At 47.2% G+C, this 27,726-nt stretch overlaps 1 protein-coding gene across 1 annotated transcript in view; it reads left to right on the top strand.

Annotated features, from left to right (window-relative positions):
* LOC139048938 (protein NLRC3-like) overlaps window positions 1–27,726 on the top strand; it is a 462,676-nt gene that overhangs the window by 364,004 nt on the left and 70,946 nt on the right. The gene's annotated exons all lie outside the window — the stretch shown is intronic.

Raw genomic sequence — 27,726 nt, 5'->3', positions numbered from 1 at the left:
AGTATTTCTTGTATATGGAATACGGCGGGTAAAATTTATGGCACTGTCCGCTGTGAATCGGTTAACAAAGGCTCAATGCACTGAAAGCCGAAATTCGCGTTCATCACACGTGTCGGAAACGCGTGCGCATTTGTCGACATAAGTTGTGGGTGTGTAGATTTGGTGCGTCTTTTTCCGTGTTTCCAAGGACGTTATATCACGGATTTTGCGTCGACCTCGCCAGATGAGTTGGTGCTTGACTTTTGTTTTCTTTTTTTATATATACTGGGAAAGGTACAGATCTCTCTGACTACTTCAAAGCCAGTAGGCTATGCAGAGCGGTAATTATACAGCTTACGGAGACAACTGCGCCGAAGTCACCCATTTTGACGAATCGATATTTTACCGCATACCTCATTCTTATTGCTTAGAAAAAGTTCATGCCCGGACGAGCAAATTTAAACAGAACTGACGACGGCGCCGTATGCCTGAGCAATGACAGCAAAGTAAGCCACAGAGAATCGACCTGCCTCGTGTGTTAGAACAGAAATGTGTGCATGGACAATTGGAAAGACGACAAAGCCATAAATTGATATTTCAGTGCTCTTCAAATATACCCTATGCTTTCTGCAATTTCTGGTTGAATGATGCAACGAATCCTGGGAAGTATATAGGGACATAACCAATAGGTGTGAGGAGTGGACCTCATCTACAGGTATATTTCAAATGTACGAAGACATACGAAATGTGCCATACATATGAAGCAGACGAAGGTCAGCTGTAGGAAATGGGCCGTCAGGATGCCCACATATTTACTCGGCATTGTTGCCTGCAATGTCCGAGCCCAATATGGTCGCGACGCAACAGATTTCCACCTACAACACAAAGAGTTAACGTCTCTCCTGTCTTTCAAGCAGGCTGTGGCTGAAAAGTTAACGAGATGTAACCCAAATCTAAACGGTACCAGGAACTGAAGGCGCGAATTTAGACCAGCAGCTCCGGAGACCAGACAAGCCTAGCTGCCTGACGGCAAGGGAAAATGCTTTTGATCTCTTAGGGGAATTTAGTAAAATTGAAAAGGTCGACGGTTTCGTGCATGAAAAGCAATGTTTCTTCTGCCTGCAAGAATCTATTTGTTTCTTTTTATATTACAATGCTCCTAATTACTGTCCACGCCTGTCGACATTCATTTGTATCGTTGGAATATAAACATTTCTTGACAATTTTTTCCACGGCAGTGGCGGAGACGCCGGGCCTCTTAAAAACCTTGGTACATGAACGTGAACAAGCCCTACCCTCACAACTTTCAACATCTGCTAGGGAACCGCAATCAGACAAAGCTACATCTAGCCAATTTTTTTGCTGATACAAAGCATATCACTTTTCGGGTGACTTTTCACTTTTCGGGTGATGAGCTTAATTAGGCACATGCCGCTGCCAGAACATGGCCTCCAGACCAGACCACCTCACCGTGAGCAGGCTTCGCAATTTCTCCGAACCAGTCTACCAGCACTAAGTGTGCATCATGAAGGAGACGCAAATCTCTAGCAAAATGCCGGACCCCTGGAAATCGGTCCAGCTCTCGTTCATTTCCAAGCACGGAGAACCACACGAACATGCGGCCTATTTCTCTCACATCATGCGCGGGCAAGCTACTAGAACACATAACTTTTAGCTGATTTATTCGCCACCTCTGGTAATTCGATCACCTACACTCACCACTTTTTGGCTATCCACGTCTCATCTCCGACTCAAAATATGCTACTCAACATTTCCAAAACGAATTATTGACAAAAACAGCACCGGTTAACATAGAGCCATACAAGCATCTCACCTTAAAAAAACGCGTTCGAATACGCAATCCATAACATCACGCTGGGCAGAATGCAAAGGCGAGGTTCCCGGATTTGTACCAACAACTAGATCAGTGACTTGCCTCTCGCCCAAGCCAAGAGCATTGTTGGCGCTATTTCTCCATCCTTCCCTCAACTATAAACATGAATGTCTCAGGGCTCTGTATTATCTCTTATTTAATTTGGTCATGTGCAAGTGCGTTGGTCACTGCGGTCGATATCGGAGGTTGACGGCGCATTGATATCACGCTGTGAACCAGCACAGGTTCTCGCGGAGCGTGATTCAAAACATGCAATAGGTAGCATATCTGTTTTTGCTCACAACGCAAGAAAAAATGGCTTACAACGTTCCAAATCTACATCTGAACATCTCCTCGTTCATCGTCCAAGATGCGCCCCAAAGGATTAGCGTCAGGCCCAGTAGTGGGTAGATATCCCACATCCCAGCATTACTGAGTCTCAGCGGAGTGATGGCCGCGCCAGCAAAATGGCTCCCACCCGGGCACTCAGCGTGGAGGACACCCACGCTCGAAAGAAGCGTCGCGCGGTACAGGAGCCTTTTTCGTACGCAGCGCAACGTGCTACAGACTGCGAATGTATGCGTACAATGTATACCTATAATTTTGGAATAAAATATTCAATTACGCACAGCCCGATAACTCAAATAAATTTGAGAACTTCTACCGCGATGCGATGTTTCATGTGAGGAAATGGTAATGCTCAACTCTCTGAGATATTATGAAAAATGACGCGCAACAACGCCTGAACCAAACATGTCTCCCTGTTTGTTCTGTGCGCTACGCACACAAACAGCAGTGGAGCACGCAACGCGACGTTTAACATCAACTCGCCACTCTCGTATTGGGCTAAACTCCAAAGAATTGCACAATTACCACCATTATCATCGTTAATTATTGTCAATCAACGCAAACAGGATACCAAGCTTCGTTCACATCGATTGCCACAGTGCGCGGGATACGCGAGTTTTCAAACGAAGGCTCGCTATTTCCATTAGCATATGTGCCGCAGGTTCACGATCACATTTTGGCAAGGGCTGTAGCTGGTGGAGTCCGGGTGCTTCGTAGCCTGGTGCTGGTTGCTACTCTGACTTAAATTGATTTATTTGACTTAATCGAATCAACGTGTTCGAATAATCGTATTGAGGCTTTGACGGGAGCATCGCGAAAATATTGAAATCGATCTCGAATGGCGGCGCACGAGCAGTGACGGGGCGGCTGTGGGAGAGCGACTGTCTACTGCTTTTAACGCGACAGCGTTAAGGAGCTCGTGTCGCAGAAAAGCCGGTGTCGTCGGTGTCGTCGGCGTTGGCCGTGAGCGATAAATCCCAGCAGGCACTTCATGAATAAAAAACAACTTGCAACATGGGCTGGGTGGGAATCGAACCAGGGACCCCGGAGTGTGAGACGGAGACTCTACCACTCAGCCACGAGTTGGATGCTTCAAAGCGGTACAAAAGCGTCTCTAGTGAATGCGGTGCTGCCTTAGAAACGAGCTGTTTCTAAGGCTCAGGCGTGCGTCGCTTGCTCAGGCGCACATTTCGTTGCTGCGCCGAACGCGGCGCTGCTCGACGCTCACCGCGTCCGATGCGGGGCGCGTCGCGTTCCACTCTTGAAGGCGAAGCTTAAGCGTCCTCCAATTTTTCAGAGTCCCGAGCGATGCCGAACCGGGCGCTTCTCCTCTTTGCACCCACGCGGGCCGAAGCGGTAGGTTTGACACGCCTAGCAGTTCAAGACATGTCGTAGCAACCCAGTCGTTGATCGTCGTGCCATTCCCAGTCCACTAAAGACGTGGCACGGCCTGGTTGCCGGTTCTTCAGCATGTGTTCGACAGGGCGATGAAGTTCATGTCGATTCCAGGAATTTATAGCGTCCGTGCATCTATGTGTGGTCATTCAATGAAGGTGCCGGTTTTACTCGAACCTCCCAACCAAGTGACAATCCTTCTAGCTGTAAAAAAAAAGAGCTGACAATTGAAATTCCTATACCTGTCATTGTCCTTTCCCTTCGCGTATTGCGATTTCTTACATATATCAGTTGGAGTTCACTTTTCACATTCGCATTTTTCTTATTTCTTGTTTAATTGTACCTTGCAAAGTTTCACTAGCACCATGCAAATTATTTAATTCTGTGCTCGCCTCCAGTTTATGAAGCGATTATACACTTGTGTTTCAAACTTTGTTGCATGTCTTAAATTCTAAGATGGGATTCTGGAACTAGGTAACTGCCCTTCAACGTTTCGAAAAGCGTCCGGCAAAGTTTTCATTATTCAAATAATCGACGAAAAACCCTTCATGGAAAGCAATGAATCGACAACCGCTAAAAAAGTTATTGATTCATAGTCACTGATAGCCATCATTGTTAAGTCAATCATTGACAGTCGTCACGGAATGCGTATCGTATCCTATAGAAATGACAATAATATCAGGCTGGGTTCCACTGCCAGGTCATGGCCCCGCTGACCAGCCTGTCCGCGATGCTCATAATCGGGCGCTTGGCATTGGGCCGGCAGTTGCAACAGAATGTCTACAGCGATCCTCCACCCTTGAGCTCCCGCCTAAAGAGCCGTCGGTTCTCTTCTCTCGAGCCACCGCTCGCGAGATGGCAGGCAAGAGTCTTCCGACACGCTCTGACAAACCCATTTCTTCCTAATGCACGGCGCCATATGATCTATGAAGGTGCTGGACCTCTTCCGCAATGGTCACGCTGCTGCGGTTGCCCCAATACAGACGGCATAGTCTGGAGTTGTTCATTTACTTTGCCTCCTCTTTCCCATAGGACCCCTCTGCCTCCTTCTGCAGCTTGGTTTATCTTTTGCTCATGGGAAGACTAGCAATTCCTGCCAGCCGCCATTGAAGCGGCTCTCAAACATCGTACCGGGGCAAAAAGCAAAATTAGCAATTTTTTCAACTGAAGTCAGCAACGCCCTGGTCTTGCACAGCGCCCGGATGCCTGAAGAGCGAAGGGAGGGCCAGAACTCCGGGACTTTGTTCCGAAGGCCATCATCTATTCGAGTTCAATGAAGTGTTGCTCTCTCTTTCTCTACAAACTGTGGTCACGCATGCCACCAGCCCTCACTGGCTGGTGGCACCACCACATAGAGTGCAGGACTGTAAGTGGTGGGAACTTGTTTGTCGGGATTCTTGTTTTGTGAAAAAGAAATGTCATGTGCGAGCTGTTCATCGCTATCTTTCGCTACATACCTTATAGATGGAATATTTAGCCGCGTTGAGCTGCTGTAGCTGACAAAACACGAATCAACGTATCCGAACATAAACCATTAGCCATAGTTATGCACTTCATGCTGGAACGCGCCGCGCTTGTACTTATTTTCCTCGATGAAGATACGTGAAACTGTTTGGTATTCGGCACCCGGTTTGTCTGTGATTCCTATTCTGATGTCAAAGGAAGAGAACGCATAGAGAAAGAAAAAGACTAAGAGCGGACACTCCGAGAAATCTGGCCTCAGGAACTACGTCACGGCTACGTAACGAACGAATGCTCTCATCAAACGCCAGAGGACGCAGGCGCAAAAAAAGAAAATGTTGTAATGAATTCTGCTCAATCGCTTTACAAAATAATAATTATACACCCAAATTTGGCGTGTTTCTGATACATAAGAACAGAATTTATCGAGAACACCTTCCGTGCTTTTTGTTCTTCATTCGTACTGCCATCAACACCAATCACCATTCGTCCATGGAGAAGAAATCAACACCAGCGGCGTGCCAGCGGGAACGTCTCGTGAACGTCGAGTGCGGCGGTGTTCTTGTGTGTGAGAAAGGTGAGTCACGTTTTTAAGCGAAGCGTGGAGTAATTGACTTGTGAGTGCGACGAGGTTCGCTAAAAAAGCAGTTTGCGGCTCTATATGAGGCGGCGAGACGCGAACATTGCGAAAAGCATCCCCCCTCAAGAAACGCGTAGCAAGAGGGCTGTACTAGCTGTACTTCCTTGCTATCTCCACCGAGAACGGCATAATCTTTGTTGGTTGCGTTCCGTGAAAATAATCAAAGGACGCGAAGCTGCCATTACCTTCCACCGGTTCACGGCTGTGCACTGCACTGCGACTCGCAGCTTGTCAGACGCCATCGAGACGCTGCGTCTAGGTTTGCGAGGGTAAACCGTTCTTGCCCAGCGCTGTTTGCGATAACCGCGGTATCGGCGTTCCATTAAAATAGTTCGTGTTGGCGGATTAAAAATGATCTGCTGGACAACGCTTAAGGTCGATATCATGAATTGCGCATTTCAGGAAAATTCCGGTTTAGAGAAAATTGAATTCCTAAACCGCGTTTAAATGATCGCGTCACGGTTGACGGTCTTTTCGTTGGCCCGTTCTAGAGGCTGACGAACGCTGGAAAGAACATAAAAGACGCCACGCTGATTCAGTCCGAAAACGGGGTTCCGGGGACGGGCGCTACCTAAATAAAGCAGGTCGTTAGGCGCGCGCTGTAGCGAAGTTTTGCTTGCTCGTTTCCTTTATAGAGTAAGGGCTCCTGAATATTTTAACGATATTGCTTGCAAACAATGGCACGTGACATAAACAGCGAGCATAGCTTATTGCGTTTGGTACTTTAGCGAGGTGTGTATCTAAGGCGCACGGACGGACGCTGGTGTATGCGTCCGTGCGGATTGTTTATACAGAAAAGTAACGGTGGAGAAAAGTCACCAGTGACTACTGCACGTACTTATTGCGGCGGCCGTGTTGGGAAGCACTGCGCATTCTAGTAATTTTCGGTTCCTTGTCATTTTTTTGTGGCGAAGACATTGCACAACGTATTGTCGCGTAGGCGTGGCGTGGCGCGCATTTGAACAAAGGCCTCGTATTTGGACGTTTCGAATGTATTTTCATCACGCTTATGTGAACTGCTATTTTGCCTACCAATGTACTCCTTATACTGAGTACGTACAGGGGTGTCCAAAACTTCACAGGCCGCGATGCCCTCCATGGGATTAAATGGGAAAGCGGCCTGGGAACTTTTGAACACCCCTGTACGGGGCATCAACATTTATCCTTGTAAGTCCGGGTTATATGGGCCAGAGGTCAGGATGTGTCGGTGGTTTTATATTATGCATCGGTTCGCTATTCATTCAAAGCGGTTTCCTGGTACAGTTATGACGTGTGCATATGTTTTTGGTAAATAATGAAGCGTGCACTTACTGACATTTTCAGACCGTGCTGATGCCGTGCCGTCCGGCGGTCCAAGCTACGGCAGCTACTGCAGTGTGTCGTGGTGCTTTGACAACGGCAGAACCCAGAAGAAGCCTATCTTGACTTGCAATAAAAACATTGCGGAAACTCTGTCTCTTTGATACATATGAGCGCTTGTACCAAAACACAAAAGACAAGCGCGATGGATAAAGCCGTAGTGAATTATGATTACCTCTATCTCCATCTGTTACAACTTAATCGAAATAAAAATTGCGTCACTACCTCAATTCACACCAAATATTGAACTAGACAAAAGAGTGAATCGCTAAATCAAAGCGACAAATAAAAGCGTTGCCATTTGGGTGACGAAAAGTGGTCTGAAATGACAAGCTTCCGCGACAGCCCAACGTCGGTTACGCGGGGTAATCCAAATTTCGCGCCAGCGGAACCGAAACAGGAAGTGCAGGCCAGTTGCTCTCATCAACCGCCAGGTGCGCTAGGTTCGATTGGGCCGCTGGGGGTGTATGGGAGTGGCCGCTCTTAACTTTTTTTTCTTTCTCTATGGAGAACGTGCGTATTCAGGCCACAGTGTGCATGGAACCAACGCTACCACCATCTCTTCATCACGGCACAATTAACAACCTTCGAAATTACTCTGGTGGGAGAAGGATTTCTTCGGGATAGTTTTGAAGACAGAAAGAGTGTTCCGGCGCTAGCATTAACAACCATGAAAAAGTTTTTGCTTACCACAGTTCTTTTATTCTATCGTATTTTACAACGACCGCGAAAAAAAATGTGTAACCCAAGTGTCAACGCTGAGGACGATAAAATCGACTTGCATGGTTGGTTAAATGATTTTAAACAGATAGCGCTGTGTTTGTGTGTAGGCGTATTTCCACGTCCTTGATCGGTCGCGCCTACAGATTCTATCATATATTCAAACCAACTAGGCCACCAACTTGTTTTAACTAAATTACCCAGCACGGTGTCAAGCGCGCACAGGTAAACACGAACATATATCGATCGATATTCGATTTCAATATTCTGGGACGAGGAATCTTGGCCTCAGCAATCGAATTCACCTTGACCTATCTCTCGCTTCTACGCGACCGAAACGTCGAAAGCACAGCGCATACGAAGCTGCCAGCACTACGCGCACTCTGCAAACATCGCAGATCGCTGTGAAGATGAGGCCCAGACGGGCGCTCTTTGGCCTCGTCGCTGATCGCTTTCAAGACACACGAGCGCCAGAAACGCGTCCCTACGGCGCAAAGGCGTCTACTACGGCGTCCGCGATTCGCGTGGCCAACGCATCAGTGAACGCCGCGGTGGTCTCCACTGTGTACGGAGTGACGTGCGAGGAGGACATCGAGGCCTCCTGGCAGCCATAGAGTTTCCTACAAAATTACTAGAGGGCACTCTGGCGCTGCAGTTGTCCTACCATGGGAATGATGGGAAGTACATGGATTTGTCTGATCTTCGTGCTTATGGATTCAAACGTTCTTGTGGCTATATTACGCTATATAAATCTTATTGTCGTATATTTCAGCGCAATCTATATTCTTCGAAATGCAGAAGACGCCAGGAACGCGTACAATTGCTATTAATTGCAACGATTGAGCTTGTCTACGTGCCCAAATCGAAACGCGCCAAGCGTCTCTAGCGTCTCAAAGCACTGGCATGCCCGCGATAAGTTCATAAGTGCGTTTCATTCGCTTGTCGATACATGCATCCGTGGCCCAATGGTTTCAATATCAGGCTTCTGTACTAGAGAGTCCCTGTGTTCGAATCCTGCCGTCGGTCAATTTCAATGATGTTTATTTAAATATTTATTACGCAATACACTGTTGAAAATGACGAGTTTACAAAGTAACAAAGCCGTTTGAAGCCAAAAAGGACGAAGTCTAGGCAAATCCATGTACTTCCCATAATTCCCATGCTGGGACAACCGCTCCCATTGCAGCTCACGTAGACACTAGCGCCAGAGTTCCCTCTAGTAATGTTGTAGGAAGGTCTATGCTGGCAGCCACCGGAGGAGAACGACCCTCCTCCCTCGCCTGATGCCCTTCCTCGCAGGTGACAGGAGTGAGAGCGCATTCGGGCCGCGTTCCTCGCTCGCGCACGCGAGATTGAATCGCGTTTGCCGGCTTACTCTCGCACCCCTTCATGTTCACGGCACCCTTGTATGGACGCCGTGATCATGCACAGCGACCACCACAGTGCCCAAGCACGAACAGCGAAGGCGCTCGCTGACGCTGCATTGATCTTTGTTTTAACGCGACAGCGTTAAGGAGCTCGTCTCGCAGAAAAACCGGTGGCGTTGGTGTCGGCGTCGTCGGCGTTGGCCGTGAGCGATAAATCCCAGCAGGCACTTCATGAATAAAAAACAACTTGCAAGATGGGCTGGGTGGGAATCGAACCAGGGTCTCCGGAGTGTGAGACGCAGACGCTACCACTCAGCCACGAGTTCGATGCTTCAAAGCGGTACAAAAGCGTCTCTAGTGAATGCGGTGTTGCCTTAGAAACGAGCTGTTTCTAAGGCTCAGGCGTGCGTCGCTTGCTCAGGCGCACATTTCGTTGTCGCGCCGAACGCTGCGTTGCTCGACGCTCACCGCGTCCTATGCGGGGCGCGCATTCGCTGCGCCGTAGCCCATTGTCTTACACCCCTTCGCGGGTCGACGGGAACGCTGTCGTGTTCCACTCTTGAAGGCGAAGGTTAAGCGTCCTCCAATTTTTGTGGTGGTGCTTGTGTGACGTCAGCAATAGCTTCGCTGTGCATCCAGTTTCACGCGGTGGAATGGAAGATGAATTTCTTCATGCTTACTCTTCACTTCATTCGTGTTTTACTCGTATCGTATTCCACACGCAATTACGATGGGCCCCATCTAGTTCCCGCGGCCGTACTGCAACGTAGGACACGCTCGTTCTATTCACGAGTGAGACTCGGTGGCCACGGATCCGCGTTGGCCCACCTTCTTCCCTCGCGAACCACCAACGTTTGCCGAGGTACTTCGGGTCTTGGCTCACACGACGCGAATCACGCAGTGGGACGAGACGGCAAGGAATTTTATTTTAAGCCTCCTCGCGAGACTAACCTCGCGAGCTGCGGCCGTCATCTTGCCGTGGCTGGAGCGTAATTGTTGGATTAACGCGCGACTGTACTCTCATTTGCCGGAAGAAAGCACGCAGCCGTAGGAGCGCTTGCGTTTTTCTCTCTTCAGTTTCGACAGGTACCTTCCGACAGGGCGGCATCTTGGCTTTGCAGATTCCCACGTACTGCAATACATACCGAGCCACTGGTTCGTTGAGGGCAGCGAATAGATAAAAAAATCCCAGAGGCCGGCTCAGCGCTTTCACCACGAGAGCTTCTTCCTCCCGTTAGCCCCTTCCAAAAAAAACATTCCAAGAGCGAAGTGTGGGTATTTCTGTGTGGCAGTTTTACGTCTGCGGGGACTTCTTGTTAGGGATTGTTACCTCCGTTACCCTTCAAAATGTGGCTTTGGCTAGATGCTGGTGATGGCATGCAGTGCGGTTTGGTTCGTATGATGGTTTTATGGCTATTGCTTAGACAATTTTTTGCAAGCATTTCTCGTTCAAATGAACAAAACCATCTTAATAACTGTGCGGAGAATTCTGTAATATCTTGTGGTTACGAGCGCAAGTGGAAATACTTGACTGACATGCACTCTGCTAAACTGTTTAACAAGAGACCCCAGAGAAACCGTCCGACATAACAAAGCAGATCGAAAGGCCACCCCGAACTCTAATTTTTCGAAAAACCTCTTAAAAAAGTTCAGGACATAAATCGAAGTTCTGCTCCCATCAGTCAGTAGAATTGAACTTTTTCTCTCAAGTGCAACCAACTTTAATAAAATCCGTCCAGGGGTTATCTCGCGAAATCGTTTCTGCGTGTTACATGTACTTGAATAGGCCGTGTTGGCGTTGTGGCCGAGGTAACGCTTCCTCTTAACGCCGGAAAGCTTTCGGGCCTGCTCAAAAAGTGGTCGGTGAGTACTACATGGCTTCCAGGAACGAGATACATCCCCGGAGGAGCCACTTATATTCATTACTCGTCATTTACTAGATGCCGGTTCACAAATCAACCGGTGGAAGTCCCGGCACTCTTTCAACACGTTTCCAGAAGCATTTGGCAGACGGCAGCAGCGGGAAAGTAAAAAAAAAAGACGGATTGTTTCTCACTGCGCGCGGAAAACGCTCCTCTCTTTTAAAGCAAAAAAGAAGGTTGTGCCTGAGTGATTAAAACTAAGAAACGTTAGCCAACTGCCTACTAAAAATAACAGAGTGTGTGCTGTTGAAAGCGTTTCAAGTTGGAAACATTCAGTGGCAGTCGAGCACAAAAACAAGCTTAGTCCGTGCGTGCTCGTGAAAGGTCACAATGCGCTCTTGCCTTGTCCGGCTTCGTCCCCGCTTCCTCCGTCATGATTTGAGTGAAGAGTTGCGGCAGATGGAACTGGGTCGTGCTTTGAGGCATTTACAAGAGAAACGCGCGAGTTCACTTTTATCGGAACCTTCCGTTCCTCTCGTTGAAGAGTGCGGCGCGTCATTTTCTTTGATTTAGTCATTAGCCCATTGCTGGATTGAACTAAAATTAATAAACATCCGCAAGCAATTGCGGCGATTTAAATGCTTTTGCAAAGCATAGACGGGCGTGCGGATGCTTTTCGCGTTTGCCCGCAAGCAGACGTCTTTCTGTCATGACGATAGTTTCGAGTTGAATTAATTGAATTGAAAGTTGAATTCAAATTGAATTCACAGAGCTGAAAGTCGGAAGAAATTCCGCTATCCGAGTGAAGCTTGATTTCTTCGGTGGTGATTAATACCCTAGTGCAAAGGAAATCCATCTGGCCTTTTGAAAGTACACCTTACTAATATGAGGAGAATTGTGATAAGTCGCAGCTATCCCTAAATTAACTTTTTGTAGCATACTACTATTATATTATTATTATCATCAAGCACAACTATACAGCCATGCTGCTTCGTTCGGCAAAATTTACTTACAAGATCACGTGTTGAAGGCTTGAATGAAGCAGCTGGTTTATTCGAGCGAGCTGATGGCACGCATTTGTGCTGAAATGTCGCGGAATGAGATGTGACATACGTGCATTCATGGTGCGTAAAGGCAGGATTGCAAGAATAACGCGGTGGACAATCACAAACGCCGTCGTACTTTGTTGAACTCGTTCTACATACGTCGCTGTTTGCCACGTGCTTTTACATACATTCAACAGCTATCACGTCGCCCAGTGTACAAATATTTCTTTATTTTGAGCTACCTTAAGCCAATGCATAATATGTAGTGAGGAATGAATCGGAACAATAAAAAGCAATGAAACGTACGGTAGGCTAAAGCATATATTTTACTTTATGCATGTGTTCTAGTAAGCCAAGACGTTTTTCTCTGTTTTTTTTTTTTGAAGCATCATTATTCGTCTACGTTCGCATTTTCTTGCACTTTGCTAATTCACTACCACATGAACGCCGACGGTTGTCAATGGAGCCACTTAAGAACAGAGCGGCTTGCCCATGCCACATTACGCAACCTTTAAAGTTATTACGGCAACATGCGCTGTTTTGGAATAAATACTTTATTAACATAGCAAACTTTGAAGATGTCATGCAGGATTACGGACAGGCTTTTTTGTTAGCGCATGCCTTTTAATTTATTGTCAAAATCACTCGAAGGGGCGTAAGTGCGCCGCTAGCATTGACGCCATACATCTATTAAGTGCAGAGCTCACTAATACGGCTGTCCCGGCCTGGCACCCTTTCGGTGTTTTCCAGCAGTGCTTAGAAACACTGAGATAGCACGGGTTGTGTCAGCGCCTCCTAGAGGGTTCGATGCCCTTAAGCGGGGGCTGCATGGGGCGTTTTCTCTCCTGCGATTATCGCGCGACAAAAAAAAAAAAAAACGCGCGCTGGCGGGACGCCGGCCAGGCTAAATGAGGCGTACGAGCGGCGAACGCCGCCGCAGTGTGGCCAGACAAGGCAAAAATGTTTTGGCTACCACTAAATGAACGAACAATGTTTACATGTTGTTTGCTCGTGTTGTAATTAATAAATTATGCAATAAATACCCCACTAATATGTCTATACACGTTACCAGGTATGTTTAGTATTGTATCGATGTTTTTGTGGATGTTCAGCGGAGAGAGTTTGCCGGAAATGTTTCGCCTGGCGACCTTGTGCGACTGAAACGGGTGTGCGAATAGAGTTTCTCACTATAACACCTAGAGGGTAATCTGGCGCCACCATCTATGGGAGTTTCTTAAGGGGGCGAGGCTCATGTTGGCTGGTGTTGTAAAAGGCTTCGTCTAAAACGTGGATATGGCTACGCAAATAACGCGTTCTCAAAGTAAAATATTCATAAAATGTTTCCATTCACGCATATTACATCTTTACTCACCCACGATGCATGACCAAGCGAAGAAAAGCAAGAACAGACGACCAACTGTTTCAAAGCGAGCACGAACCTTGTCGTCTGTCTTCCAACTTTAGCGGCCCGCTGATAATTTTTACGTAACATGTAGTCGTACACACAATAACAAGTTCTCATAGTTAAACAAAACATGTTTTCGCGTAATAATAAAGCTAAAACAGCTTTTCACGTGCTGTTCTAGTAGAAAATGAATCATTGTGACAGACGGAACGGTACTTGCCAAGCGCGTCTTCAAGGTGTCCTGTCTCTACGAGAACGATGCCGATCCGAATCCACAATATGCCGGAATGCCCATGCATACCACAGCGCAGCAGCGCCAGATTTCCCTCTAGGTAATGTAGTGAGAAACTCTATGGGTGTGCGGATTGCGCAGAGTTTCAGCGCACGCGCGCGAAGTGTTCGAGGGACTGCAAGGAACGGTGAGACGGCTGGCCGCTCCCGCCGGAAACAGACGGAAGTGACTCCGACTGGAACTTCCGGTAGCGTCAGCCGCGTGCGCGCCGCGTCAAAATCTAGCCGGTCCTGATCGGCGGCGGCGGGCGTTTTTGTCGACGCCGGGCGTCAAATCGGCACCGTGAGGCGAAAATCGCCTCAGAAACGCTCCATGTATTCCGGGCTTTACGGCGTTCACCACTCGCAGGCCACATGAACGAATCGACGGGCTGTCTGTGCACTTATCGGTGGGAAGCTGGGGTGATATTAGCTGACCGATGAAAAAATAATGTTTCTGTGAACATAATCCATATGGGGTCGTCTAAAATGATAGTTAAATGTGCAGGGAGATAAAGAATAAAACAGTTGCAAAATGAATTGATAAGGTCTCCAACAAAGAAATATAAACCGGCTGGGATATGAGAAATTACGCTATAGAAACAATTGAGGAGCTCCTCAGCGAAGGCATGGAAACGGGCGGAGCAAGTGACAAGCGTTCGGCCGAGGAGAAATACGCAGTTCATGTGCCAGCCCAACCATGGCTCGAGCCTGTACATCGTAGTGGCTTGCAAAACGACTATGATGCTTCATCGTTTGCCTTTTCCAAATTGCTCCAGTATAGTAAACTTGACCAGCGTCAAATCCTTGTCGAATAATGCAACTCAAGAACAAGAATGTATAGAGTAATCTTTTTTTTTCGTAAGTGGGCCTTCCCCATTATGTGGTTTTCGATGTAACCAGGCAATACATCAGCTTATGGCGAAACTCAGAACAGATTGTAAACGTCAATTTTACCGGTTGAGTGCGTCTCAACGAAGCGAGCTGTAGATACACTCGGATTGGGAAGCTTTTGGATATCAGACGTCGCCAAATGGCAAGGCCGTCCTGCGGAAACCCGCACCGAGCAGGATGTTTCATCAAAGGGAGAAAATTAGCACTGTAGGGACTGTAGCGCAAATCCGCATGTTAAAAAAAATTGGAGGACGCTTAAGCTTCGCCTTCAAGAGTGGGACGCGAGAGCGTTCCCGTGGACCCGCCAAGGGGTATAAGACAATGCGCTACGGCACAGCGATCACTTACGATGCGCCCCGCATCGGACTTAGCGCCCATCTATCACGCGGTGAGCGTCGAGCAACGCAGCGTTCGGCGCGGCAACGAAACGTGCGCCTGAGCGGACGGAACGAACCAAAGAACTCGGTGTCTCGGAGGGGAAACGATCTACGCCAGCCAAACGTCGCGATCGGCACGGGCAGAGAGATAGATAGTAATCTAAAGAAAGTAACGGCGCTTGATTCTGCAACCAGGAGCACGGTGAAGCGTCGTCAGGGGAGAGGGAGTCGGCACCGCGACGCGCCTGGCAGCGGTCCCAATGCGCGCGCGGCGCGCCTCCTGTCGGGGCAGCGCCGCACATTGAGAGGAGGGGGTCTTCTGTGTTTGCCGCAAGATGGCTCTGCGTGTGCGGAAAGCGCAGAAGAAATGCAGCGGAAACGCACTTCGCAACTTGTGTAATTGCGACTTCTGTACGTTACATGTTCATAATTACCGATATACACCGCAGTATAACTTTCCACGGCTCGTTTCGAAGGCAACACCGCATTCACTAGAGGCGCGTTTGTACCGCTTGGAAGCATCGAACTCGTGGCTGAGTGGTAGCGTATCCGTCTCACACTCCGGAAACCCTGGTTCGATTCCTACCGAGCCAATCTTGGAAGTTGCCTTTTATTCATGAAGCGCCTGCCATGATTTATCGCTCACGGTCAACGCCGCGGACGCCGACGCCGACGACACCGGCTTTTCTGTGACATGAGCTCCTTAACGCTATCGCGTTAATATTGAAACACCCGCGAGACTTTCTCTGAAAGAAACCTTAAAGATGAAGTAAAATTTGCCCTGGTCCCGGGAACGTAACCGCGTCCAACGCCTTTCCGCGTTGGTCGCTCTACCATCTCCGCAAAGCAGTAGTCTTGCAGATTGCTAGGGCAGTTAGAAATAATGGGCAACCCGAAGCTTCAAAACACGGAATACGACCACTCAATGTCGCGAAAGCACATAAAGTGAAGAAAGTTTCAGAAAAGGGAACGAAACCGCTAAGAAAACTGTTTGGTTTCCTGTCAGCTTCGTGTTAAAGGCGGATGTCAATTTTCATCTTTCTCCAAATATTGCAGCACCCGCTGAAAGGCCGTAAGATAGGTGGCTTGGGGAAAAGTACGGGTTTCTACCACTTCAGTCTAGAGCGTCGTGAGTTTCCAGTACAAAGTTTAAGCAAGAGAAGCTTTCTACAAAACAAGGGAAGAAATCTTTTTAGAAAGAATTTTCGATAAGTTTCGTTCATTTACGCGAAGACACATAATCCCCAGGACAAATATAGGTGTAGTGGCAGAGAGATGCAGAGAGATGCAAATGAGAGAAAGCCAGGGAGGTTAACCCGAGTTAAAACCTCCGGTTTGCTACCCTGCACTAGGGGAAGGGAAAGGGGAAGTAAAGAAGGAAAGAACAGTGGTGATAAAAATGAGAACGTGAAAAAAGTGAAAGAGGACGGAATGGTATCATAGTTTTTCTAATAGGCCAGTACCAGTCGGTTTTTGCCGGGTTGCAAAAAAAGCTAGCGAAATACGAAAAAGAAAAACACGGGACCGGGTTACCCCAAGGAAATTCCTCATGTTTTATTCTCCCACCCGACACCTGTGTCTCAGGCGTATAATGGTTGCAGTGTGGGGCTTCTGTGGTAGAGGTCTTCTGATCCAGTGTTGTTGTGGCTCAATTTTATTTATGTTTATTCAATTGTAGCCAATATTTCGTGGAATTTATTAGCTCTTGAAGTCACAAAGCCTTTCGAAGCTATAAGGAAGAAATTTAGGGAAATCCTTGCACCAAACAGCTTTCTGGCTTACAATTATTCACATTCTTGTCAAAATTCACCGTATTTTTACATTCTTTAATGATTGCATTTTGAGGGCCAAGCACACAAGCATTAGAAGGGCTCAGGGCCAATCAGAGCTGACCAGAACGCGAATTCGACAATACGGCAGGATTACACAATGTCAAGTACCTATGGCTGAACAGCCCTGTTTCTATGGAAACTAGCGCCAGAATTCCTTCTAGTAATTTAATATTGTGGCTTTTACACGTAAAATCCCAGAATTCAGTTCAGTTGTTGTACTTATTGTACAAAACTCTTGGCGTGGCAGGGCTCACCCTATCGAAACCTTTTAGAAAAGTTCGTCCCCGCTCAGACACAGCGCCCTCTAGAATATATTCCGACCCTGACACCCCTACTGCCGTGGCTCATGACGTCATTCTGTGTTGACCGACACCTCCTGTCGCTCGGTCGTGTCCCCAGGCACGGCCACGCCGTTCGAGAGGCCAGGATTGCTAAGCCTGACGAGCCCCTGGTGCGGCGTGCCGGCATTTCTGTTGGCGACCGGGGAGGACGCGTTTTCTTTCTGCGTCGGTGAACTGCTGCGTCACGATGTAGAGTGTTTTGCTCTCCGAGTGTTCAAGGTTAGTGTGCGCCTACAACTCTCGCAGTGGGGCGATGACACGTACCGCAATGTCGCGGCAACTACGACAAGAGACCGAATGCTCGAGTGTTCGCGTTTCCGAAGGACGACCGAAAAGTGACGCGGGAGCCTGCCGTTCGTCGCGCTGTCATCGATGTGCACGTTCTCTCCTCGACACGAAGGTATGTGCACGTCATCGCAGTTAAGTCGTTCTGTACAGCAGCGCGTCAGACGCGTGCTCGGTTCTTGCGCTAAAACAATTATTTCGTATATGCTTTTGACTTACTATATCTTGAGTCTTGACATCGCGTCGTGGGTTTATATCTGGTTTGGATCATTCGCTTTGAACGACACCGCTTTGTTGTCGTTTTCGGTTGTCGTGTGGTGAGGGCGCTCTCGCTGTCAGATCACTCACGTGTCTTGAGTGCTCTCCTATCTGTGTAACCGCTTCGACGCACAGTCAGTTCGCGTTCACGCTCGAAGTAATCTGTAGAGTGTCCTCGAATGTACTTGTTGACCAGTGCTTCATCGAGAAAGTTCAATGATGGAACTGCAAAGACGTATCGGGGAGCAAGCTGGGACTCATTCTCGCCGCTTGCTGGCGGCGCCGCCTCCGAGTTCCTTGTTCTTCGTTTGTTTAGTTTATAGCCTACCGCAGCTCCGGCGGCATGTTTACAGTATTATAATCACACGCCCATATCTCTTACCGTCCTCTACTTCCTTGGACTGCGTATTGCCGCACTTCAGCCGAAATGGGATGCGAGCGCACACATCTCAACAAATTCATCATTTTGTAGCTTGGTATATGTGTTCGATGTGAGTGTATAATACAATATGCTGTTCATGCTTTTTAGTCAATGGTTTTCATTTGTGTGAGCTCTATTTCGCCAAGACAATCTCTGTCCACAGAAATAGTTCTCGCCTCTGTCCTGTAAATTACATAAAAAGGATCGTTGTGTGCATATTTCTTCTCTACGAAAAATGTCATGTAGGATTAACAAAACTAAAACGCTTCATGACAATGCTGGGATGAAGGTCAGGCAGAAATGCGATGCAATGGTTCGGAGGACGACGCCACATTTCTGTCGCTGCACTGCTCGTCAGGACACAACACGGTGCTACCTATTAGGTATACTTCGAAAGGTCGAAGTGCTGGGGAAAAAAAATCGTATTTCAAAGATCGGCGTCACACACGATATTCGCTTCATTATTTTACCTTGTGGCAAAATTTGTTGCCGCTGGGACACAAAGGGCTAACCGAACCCCCGACCCAGATATTGAATACAGCAGCAACCGTTTCTTCTTTCTTTTCTTTTTTTGTCGAACTTCCAGCATTTCCATCAAGGATTGAGATGCCGAACAAATGTAGAGCCTGTCTACTTGAAAACCTCCCTGGTGATCACAGTGCGGCTGTCACACCGCTGCTATCGCGTGCATTGGGACACCGGCGTTTCGGTCCTGCTGTCTGCCCCTGCGGCGCGAGTATGGAGGAATGGTCGTGTGATCACCTTGCGTCGAATCGATAATGCACCCTTGAGTGTTGAAGTTCCGGTGCGTTGAAGCCAGTTTATTATGTTGCACCTTGCGTGATTGCTCTGTCCTTGGATTCTTTTTCGTTCGTTAACGCCGACGGTTGCCGTTCTTATAACATGCTGCTCGTCATTTTATACGCTTTCAGAAGAAAGCGTCTCAACAAGCTCTCGAGTTAGACATTCTGAATCCATTTACCTAAATAGATTCTGGAGACCGCAGTAGGGGGCCGTTACTGCACAGAGAATATATGCTTGTGTATTTCCGGTGGTGAGGTTACCTATGGAAGAAATTTTAATTTCAGTCTTACCATACACCAAGGCATACATGTGTAGCCTTTTACAGGCACCTCAAAGCGTTTAGTAGAGGTTCTGTGTTTCGCAGGTAGTCGCAATGTCGCAATGTCGCAGGTAGTCGCAATGTAGTCGAAAATTTGCCACATTGCGCTATACCCGTCTAAAGGGTGCACTGCCGTGGACATATACAGGATAAGGCGAAGTCGACGTAAGGTACATTTTTTGGCAAATCGGGCGAGTGCGCTCGGACAAAGTAGCCATCGTGCAATCGAACCAATGGTTCTCCTGAAGGCCGCTGCGGTTATGTCCACAAGAAGTGGGGTTTACTCTTAGAAAAGACAAAATTAGCGGTGCGGACGTAACTCGCTCCACTATACGGCAGGGAAAATTAACCGCATTGCACAATTAGCAATACAATCTCTTGGTGGGCCCACCTGGCCTCGGGGTTAAAAAAGAAGGGAGGGGAGTCAACCGAATTTCAGTGCAAGAGAAGACAAGGTGGGCGCAATTGCGCTTAATATCGGATATGAGAAAAATATGAAATGAGCGAACGATGAGCGTCAAACATGAACATGAACTGCAACATGCGAGCAGAGTATTACACAAACGTCTAACCTCGCACCGTTACGCTCAAGCCCCCCCCCCCCCCTAAGAAATGGAAGGGGGGGGGTGCGAGAGGGGAGACTGCTTCCATCCTGAGGTGCGGCGCTTTTCTTCTCATTGTTCATTAAAAAAAAATTTTTTTGACTAGGTTCCAAGATTGTGAGGTGTCGCTTCTCCGTTTATTTGTTTTTCCTCCGAGCACGCCAGCCTCTTTCTCGTCGCTGCCGCCGATGGAGCCGCAATTGTTTCGCAGTCACCACGCGCATACATTGCTCTCGTTGGAATATAAAACGGTTCCGCCTAATCTTACAAAGTTCAGAACTTTTAACTAAATACCCATTTGGAATAATATAGCAACTGCTATTGAAAGCTTGGCAAAGGAGAATCTACATAAAGCAGCGGTCGAGCACAGAAACAAGCCAAGTCCGTGAGTGTTCGGGAAAGGTATCATTGTGCTCTGGCCTTGTCCGGCTTCGTGCCCTCTTCTTTCATCGTGACTTGAATGAGAAGCTGCGGCAGATAACACTGGCTCGTGCTCTGAGACATCTACAAGAGGAACGCGTTAGTACATCTTTATTGGAAACTTCTGTTCCTCTCGTTAAAGGGTGTAGCGTGTCATTTTCCTTGAGTTAGTTATTAGCCCATTGCGGCATTCCATTAAAATGAATAAACATCCGCAAGCATTTGCGGCAATTTAAATGATTTTGCAACGCACAGACAGGCGTGCGGATGCTTTTGGCGTTTGCCAGCCAGCAGCCGTCTTTCACCGTCACATTGAATTAGCACAGATGGAAGTCGGATGAAATTCCCCTATCCGAGTAAAGCTTGATTTTTTCGGTGATAATCAATACCATTGCGCAAAGGAAATCCATCCTAATTATAAAAGAATACCTTACTAATATGAGGACAGTTGTAACAATTCACATCTGCCCCTAAATTAACATTTTGTAGCACACTAGTATTCGAGCGGATCATCAAGCATAAATATACAGCCATGCTGCTTTTTTTTGCTAATTTATTTCCAAGATCCCATGTTGGAGCCTCGAACAAAGCAGATGGTTTATTCCATCCAGCTGATGACAAGCTTTTGTGTTAAAATGTCGTGCAGTGAGGATATGTCACATGCGTGTATTCATGGGGCGTAAGGGCAGGATTGCAAGGATAACGTGGTGGACCATCAGAAATGCCATTGTTCTTTGTTGTCCTCGTTCTGCATACGTCCCTATGTGCACATGTGCCTTCTCATATATTGAATCCCTACGACGTCGCCTAGTCATTCAGTGAATAAATCATTCTGCAGTAAGAGCTACATTAGGCCAATGCATAATTTGTAGTGAAGAATAGATGGGAACAATAAAAAACAATGAAACATGCAGTAGGCTGAAGCATATAGTACGCTTCCTGCGTGTGGTCTTGTAAGCCCACATGTTACTGCTTTTGTTTTCTCTTTCTTCTTGAGGCATCGTTGTTTTTATACTTTCGCATGTTCATGCACTATGTTTCACACGCTCATCGCGTGGTGGACCATCAGAAATGCCATTGTTCTTTGTTGTCCTCGTTCTGCATACGTCCCTATGTGCACATGTGCCTTCTCATATATTGAATCCCTACGACGTCGCCTAGTCATTCAGTGAATAAATCATTCTGCAGTAAGAGCTACATTAGGCCAATGCATAATTTGTAGTGAAGAATAGATGGGAACAATAAAAAACAATGAAACATGCAGTAGGCTGAAGCATATAGTACGCTTCCTGCGTGTGGTCTTGTAAGCCCACATGTTACTGCTTTTGTTTTCTCTTTCTTCTTGAGGCATCGTTGTTTTTATACTTTCGCATGTTCATGCACTATGTTTCACACGCTCATCGCCTTTGTTCACTGCGCATGGAGCCACTTATACGTAAATGGGCTCGCCCACACCACATAACGCTACCTTCAAAGTGAATATGGCTATATGCGCTGTTTTCGAATAAATATTTTATGAACATAGGAAACTTTTAAAATATAATGCAAAAGTCTTGATAATCTTTATTATCAGCGTATGTCTTTTAATTTACTTTCAGGATTAGCCTAGGACAGCAAGCGCGTCATGAGTATTGGCACCGTATATCTAGTAAGCGTAGAGCTCGCTAACGTGGTTATCCCGTCTTGGCACCCTTTTGGTCTTTTCCAGCCGGGCTTAGAAACACTGAGGCAGTCGAGTTGTCTCAGCGCCTCCAACAGGCTTTGAAGCCCTTGCGGCGTTCCCCACTCGCAGGCCGCATGAATGAGCGCAACGGGATGTCTGTGCACTTATCTGCCGGGAGGCTGTGGTGATGTTAACTACCCAATGAAAAAATAGGGTTTCCATGCACATTACCCGTGTGGGATCGTCTAAAATGACAAGAAAATATGTAGGGAAATGACGAACACCACTGTTGCAAAAAAAACAAAAAAAATTGAGACGGCCCCCAACAAAGAAATTCAAACCGACTGGGATAGGAGAATTTGCGCTTTAAAAAATAATTGAGTAGCTCCACAGCGAAGCCATGGAAACCGGCAGAGTAAATGACAAGCGTTCGGCTGAGGAGGAATATGCAATCCATATATCTGCCCAACCTTGACTCGAGCCTGTACATTGTAGTAGGTCACAATAGTAGGTCACGTATATCTCGTAACACTGCCACGCACACCTACTTTATTAATGGTGCACCTGTGACGTCAGTTAGCTCTTACAAGTATCTCGGCCTTCACATATCAAATAACCTTTCTTGGCACTCGCATATTGACTATGTTACTAAAAACGCTAATAGCATGCTTGGTTACTTACGCCGTAATTTAAGCTCTGCCCCTTCTTCCCTGAAGCTAACTCTTTATAAAACTTTAGTTCGCTCCAAATTGAAGTATGCTTCAGCCATTTGGGATCCGACTCAGTCGTCATTAGTTTCTACTCTTGAAAGTATTCAAAACCGCAGTGCACGCTTTATATTATCTAATTATTCTCGCTATGCAAGTATTTCTTCAATGAAACGAACTTTTAACTTACCTGATCTTTCGTCACGCCGCAAATCTTCCCGTCTCTCCCTTTTTCACAAAGTTTTTCACTTGAACCCCCTTTTAAAAGAGACCCTTCTTGCCCCTCCATCTTATATTTCTGCCCGCACTGACCACAGCCTTAAAATCGGGGTGCCATTGTGCCGTACTAACCGGTACAGTGACTCATTCATCCCCAGGACAAGCACGGACTGGAATCGCCTTCCCGCCTCAATCGCACTCATCACCGACCCTACTAACTTCAAAACCGCCGTTCTGAATGCCTTTTGTTAATATGTTTGTTCATTTTTTGTTAATACTTGTTTGTATTTTTTTACTGCATTGCTTCTTGTTTTGACTCCACTACTTTTTTGTAACGCCTTCGGGCCTTGAAAGTACGTGAAATAAATAAATAAATAAATAAATGGAACCATGATGCTTCGCAGTTCCCGTTTTCAACTTGCTCCAGTGGAGTCAATTTGACCAGCGTCAAATCCTTCTCGAATCATACAATTCAAGAACAGGAATGTATGCATAGGCTATTATTTTTTTCGCAAGTCGTTCTTCGCCATTACGTTGTTTTCGTTGTAACAAAGCAATACACCAACTTTTGGCGAAACTCAGAACAGATTGGAAACGACAATTTTACCGGTCGAGTGCACCTGAATGAAGCAGTTTCTGGATACACTTAGGTTCGGAAGCTTTTCGATTTCAAATGCAGCCAAATGACAAGTCCGTCCTACGGAAATTCGCACAGAGCTGGATGTTTCATCAAAGGGAAAAAATTGGCACTGCAGGGACTGTATCGCAAAACAACTTGAAAACATAGAAACCCCCACGAGACTTTCTCCGAAAGAAACCTTACAGTTGAAGGAACATTTGCCCCGGTCTCTAGATCGTAACCATGACCAACGCTTTTCCTCGTTGGTCGCTCTACCATCTCAGCAAAGCAGTAGTCTTGCAAATTGCAAGGAGAGGCTGAAGTGAGGGACAACCCGAAGCTTCAAGGCTTCGAATACAACAACTCAGTTGCGCAAAAGAGCGCAAGGTGAAGCAAGTTTCATAAAGTGGAACGAAACTGCAAAGGAAACTAATTGGTTTCCTCTTTAGCTTCGTGTTACAGTGAATGCGGCTGTCAATTTACATCTTTCTCCAAATATTACAGAACCCGCAGAAAGTCCGTAAGATAGGTGGCGTGGGGAAAAGTACGGGTGCCTACCACTTCAGTCTAGCGTGTCGCGAATTTCCAATACAAAGTTAGGCAAGTAAAATTTTCTAGAAAATAAGGAAAGAAAACATTTGAGAAAGAATTTTCAGAAAGTTTCATGTATTTAAGCGAAGAAACATAATCGTAAGGACAAATGTTGCTATTGCAGCAGCATGCATCCGGAGTGTTTCATTCCATATTGCTAGAACCTTCCCGTAGTGGTAGATATGGGTGAGCTTCAGCAGTTTTATAAAAAGCAATAAAAAATACTTCAAATTGCTTGCCCGGATAGCAAGAAACGAAACGGTGGTCGCCATCGGTTGGTTGGCTTCATTGCAAAGTGGTAGATGGTCAGCCCAGCAGCGTCTCACGGGGTGGAAGGTTGAGTATTGGTTTCCTTTACGTATTCGAGCATCAGGTATCGCCTGACCAGGAACCAGCAAGCCTCATTCGGGCTGTCCAGTTGCAGACAGGAATCTTCACGAGAATGGCAGACGACGCGGCGTTTGACGATGCAGGACATTTACATGAAGGCGTCCATGCATGTCTCAAAAGCTCGTGACAGCGTCTCGAATCATGGCGGCTGCCTCGGCCACACTGACCGACGACATCCGGGCAACCTGCTCCTGGAGTCTGCTCTGACGCTGGGCACGTTCCAGCGTTTGGGACCAGGACCTGCAGCAAGACTGCTAGACTTCGTGAAATAAATACCGGCATATGCATTCGACATCAATTTTGCTATGTTGAAGGGTTCTGTTTTTATAATATGGGAGGGCTCGGCCTTTTGCAAGCATGTCGCTCGTCTACTCGATGTACGTTTTTTTGGCACCCTTAGCATGGCCGAGCGAGTGGGACATTGAAAAAACGCGAACCTAAACCGCCGAATCTGATATTGGATATCCAGTGATAGAGATACCATCGTAATGATGCTTAATAGTTAACAGTATTGGTTAAGGCCGCGAGTCGTATGGTTGCTTTGACGTTGTAGTGCATTGCACAGATTTCGCGCATTGCACATTACGTTAACTGCTTTCAAGAGCACGTTTCGGGCATTGGCGTATCCGGATCGGTCCATATAGAGTCGCAGTCTATATCTTCATGGGTGCTTCGTGGCTAGGGTGCTGGGCTGCTAGACATGAGGTCTCGAGATCGAATCCTGGCCAGAGCGGCCGGATTTCGATGGGGAATAAATGCGGGAACACCCCTGTACTTGCATTTAAATGGACACTAAAGTACCCTTGATGTCCCAATTACTCCGGCGTACCCTAATACGGTGAGCCTCAAATTCAAATCGTTGTCTTGGCACTTAATAGCCCACAATTTTCTATATATACTCTCAACCTAACAATGCACTGTTGCTGATATAGATTCCAGGTTACTCAGATTACTCAGCCAACGTGAAATCGGGAAATAGCAAGAAGTAAAAAGAAGAAAAGCTTCGCTTACAGAATATGCTTTCAGACTCGCGTAATTGAAGCTTGTATCAGTGCCTAATGTCCCTCTGCTTTTCGATTGCATTTCAGTGGTCAGAAATTCCATTGACGCGGCACGAAATCAGATGTTCCCGATCTAAAGGGAGAGCGTCGCGTTGTTATTAGGTCCGTGCGGTTCTCCTGAACAAGTGCGAACCAGTCCACGGCGGTATTCGAGAACTTCGGAAATTGCGCAATTCGGTTTTCTCGGTGCAGACACAGCGCGGCACACGAAACGAATGTAGATTTGCAGACGCCATGCAGTCGTTTTCTTTCTGACCAGAGAGCACGGAATGCGCGAGTTTAAGAAGTCCAGAACTGTTGTGAGAACGCACGTAAGCTGAGTTAAAACGGCTCTTGCGCGTGTGGGCTGTGTCGTCTGCTGCGCCGAATTTTCGCACCTGTACGTCTGCACCAAGTTGGTGCCGGCAGTAGAGAGGGTGCATCAAAATCGTGAACAAACCCTATAACTATTCGTGTACCTTTGGGATGAACTGGTTCAAGTGGCGCAGGCGAATCAAACGTACCGATTGTTGCGGACGTAGCCCCTTTATGCCTGCTTTCTGCCTCTCTCCAAAGCTTGCAGAGCAAATGTTCTTTTATCTCGAAAAGAATGCCAACAGCGCCGTGGACCGCCTCTTGCGGCGATCTCGGTGTCCTTCGTTCTTCTGGAAATAAAATCTGCCTTCGCCTCAGAATGTTAAGCTTGCCATATCTCTCCTAGATGCCAGGATCAGACATATAATGCATTGGTGCTCAATGCATGCATTTGCCATTCTCTGTTTCCACGTGGAGTCGCAATACATGCCGTACAAACATTGCAGCGAAACCACTGCATCGTATCTGCAATAGTTACACGCCCGAATCGTGCGTGGAACATTGACTGACGCATAGGTGCCACTGAGGGTGGCCGCCGGCTGCCCTTGTCGTATTCGCGAGATCGAAATGCGGCGCATGAAACTGGGGTTGAGGGAAACCAACGCACGAAGAGAGGGCGATATATAGTCGAAGCGAAAACAGCTCACCAATTACTCCCCCTTGAAATCTCGAACAATGCCCGCCACTGTGTGCAAGTGTACATCTCGGAAGAGCAGTTTGCAACGCACTCGGGCGTTGCAGCCGAACCTGAGTATTAAAGTGTCACACAATTTTGGAAACTCGCGTGTCATCTGCAGGGACAGATTAATGTTTCATTGTGACAGCAATTACATGGGCACTCCAGGCGCATTTCTGCCATCGGCGTCGGCGTAGCCGTGAGGTCCCGTAAAGAGTCGGCGATAAAATCGTCGCCGCGCGCCGTCTGCTGTAGGTGTGAGCGAATGCGTGCGATGGTGATCCGGCGACGTCGGCCAAGTCTCACGCACGCAAGGGCGGAAATCGGGGAGGAAGCCAGGGATCACCCTCCGCGATATCGTCTGTGCGTGGCCGCGGCACACACCATTGTTCCGAGTGTCTGCTACTTCGATGTATATTGAAGAAAAATCGGCTCCACAAAAAGGTAATTTGTCAACCATTTAACTGTGAACTTAAATCTCGTTTCAAAAAATATTCAAACACGCTTGCAGCAGCTCTTAAATGTGCTAAACTAGATTACTTTCAGAACAAGATTTTGAATAATGGCAATAATACGAGGCGCAACTGGCAGGTCATTAACGAATTCTTAAATAATAAATGCCGTGAGCATGTAACAAAAACAAAAACTGAGAAACATAGATACTGCCACCCAGCTGATATCGCAAATGCCTTCAGCGAGTACTTTAGCAGTACTTGCGATTTGCGAAACTTTAGGTGTCAAGAAGGATTTAGTAGCAAGTTAGCTAAATTGTGTATATAATCGCGGTTTTTTTACAGTACCAGATCTAAAGGAAAGTAATAAAGTGTATTCATATAGCAGGCTTAATTTATAAACATTATATTTAGCGAATATTTCTGAAGTATGTGTATTAAATGGTACGTTTTCAACAGAAGGTAGGGCCTTTTTAGAGCGCAGCTCTTTGGCGTCCGTTCCTGGGTTTCGCGTCGTCGTCGTCGTCGGCGTTGTCGTCGGCCTCGTAACCAGCTCGCCGACGAATCTGCTGCTCCGCCGCCGCGCATGCGCGCTGTCGGCTCTCCGGGCGAGGGAGGATGATGGAAGGGAGGAGGAGAGACTGTGGAGGAGGGCTGGCTACACAAATGGCTCTTTGGCGTCCATTCCTGGGTTTCGCGTCGTCGTCGGCGTCGTC

This window comes from Dermacentor albipictus, chromosome 8 (genome assembly GCF_038994185.2).
Source record: "Dermacentor albipictus isolate Rhodes 1998 colony chromosome 8, USDA_Dalb.pri_finalv2, whole genome shotgun sequence".
Taxonomy (NCBI): Eukaryota; Metazoa; Arthropoda; class Arachnida; order Ixodida; family Ixodidae; genus Dermacentor; species Dermacentor albipictus.
This window is presented reverse-complemented; position numbering and strand designations above follow the sequence as displayed.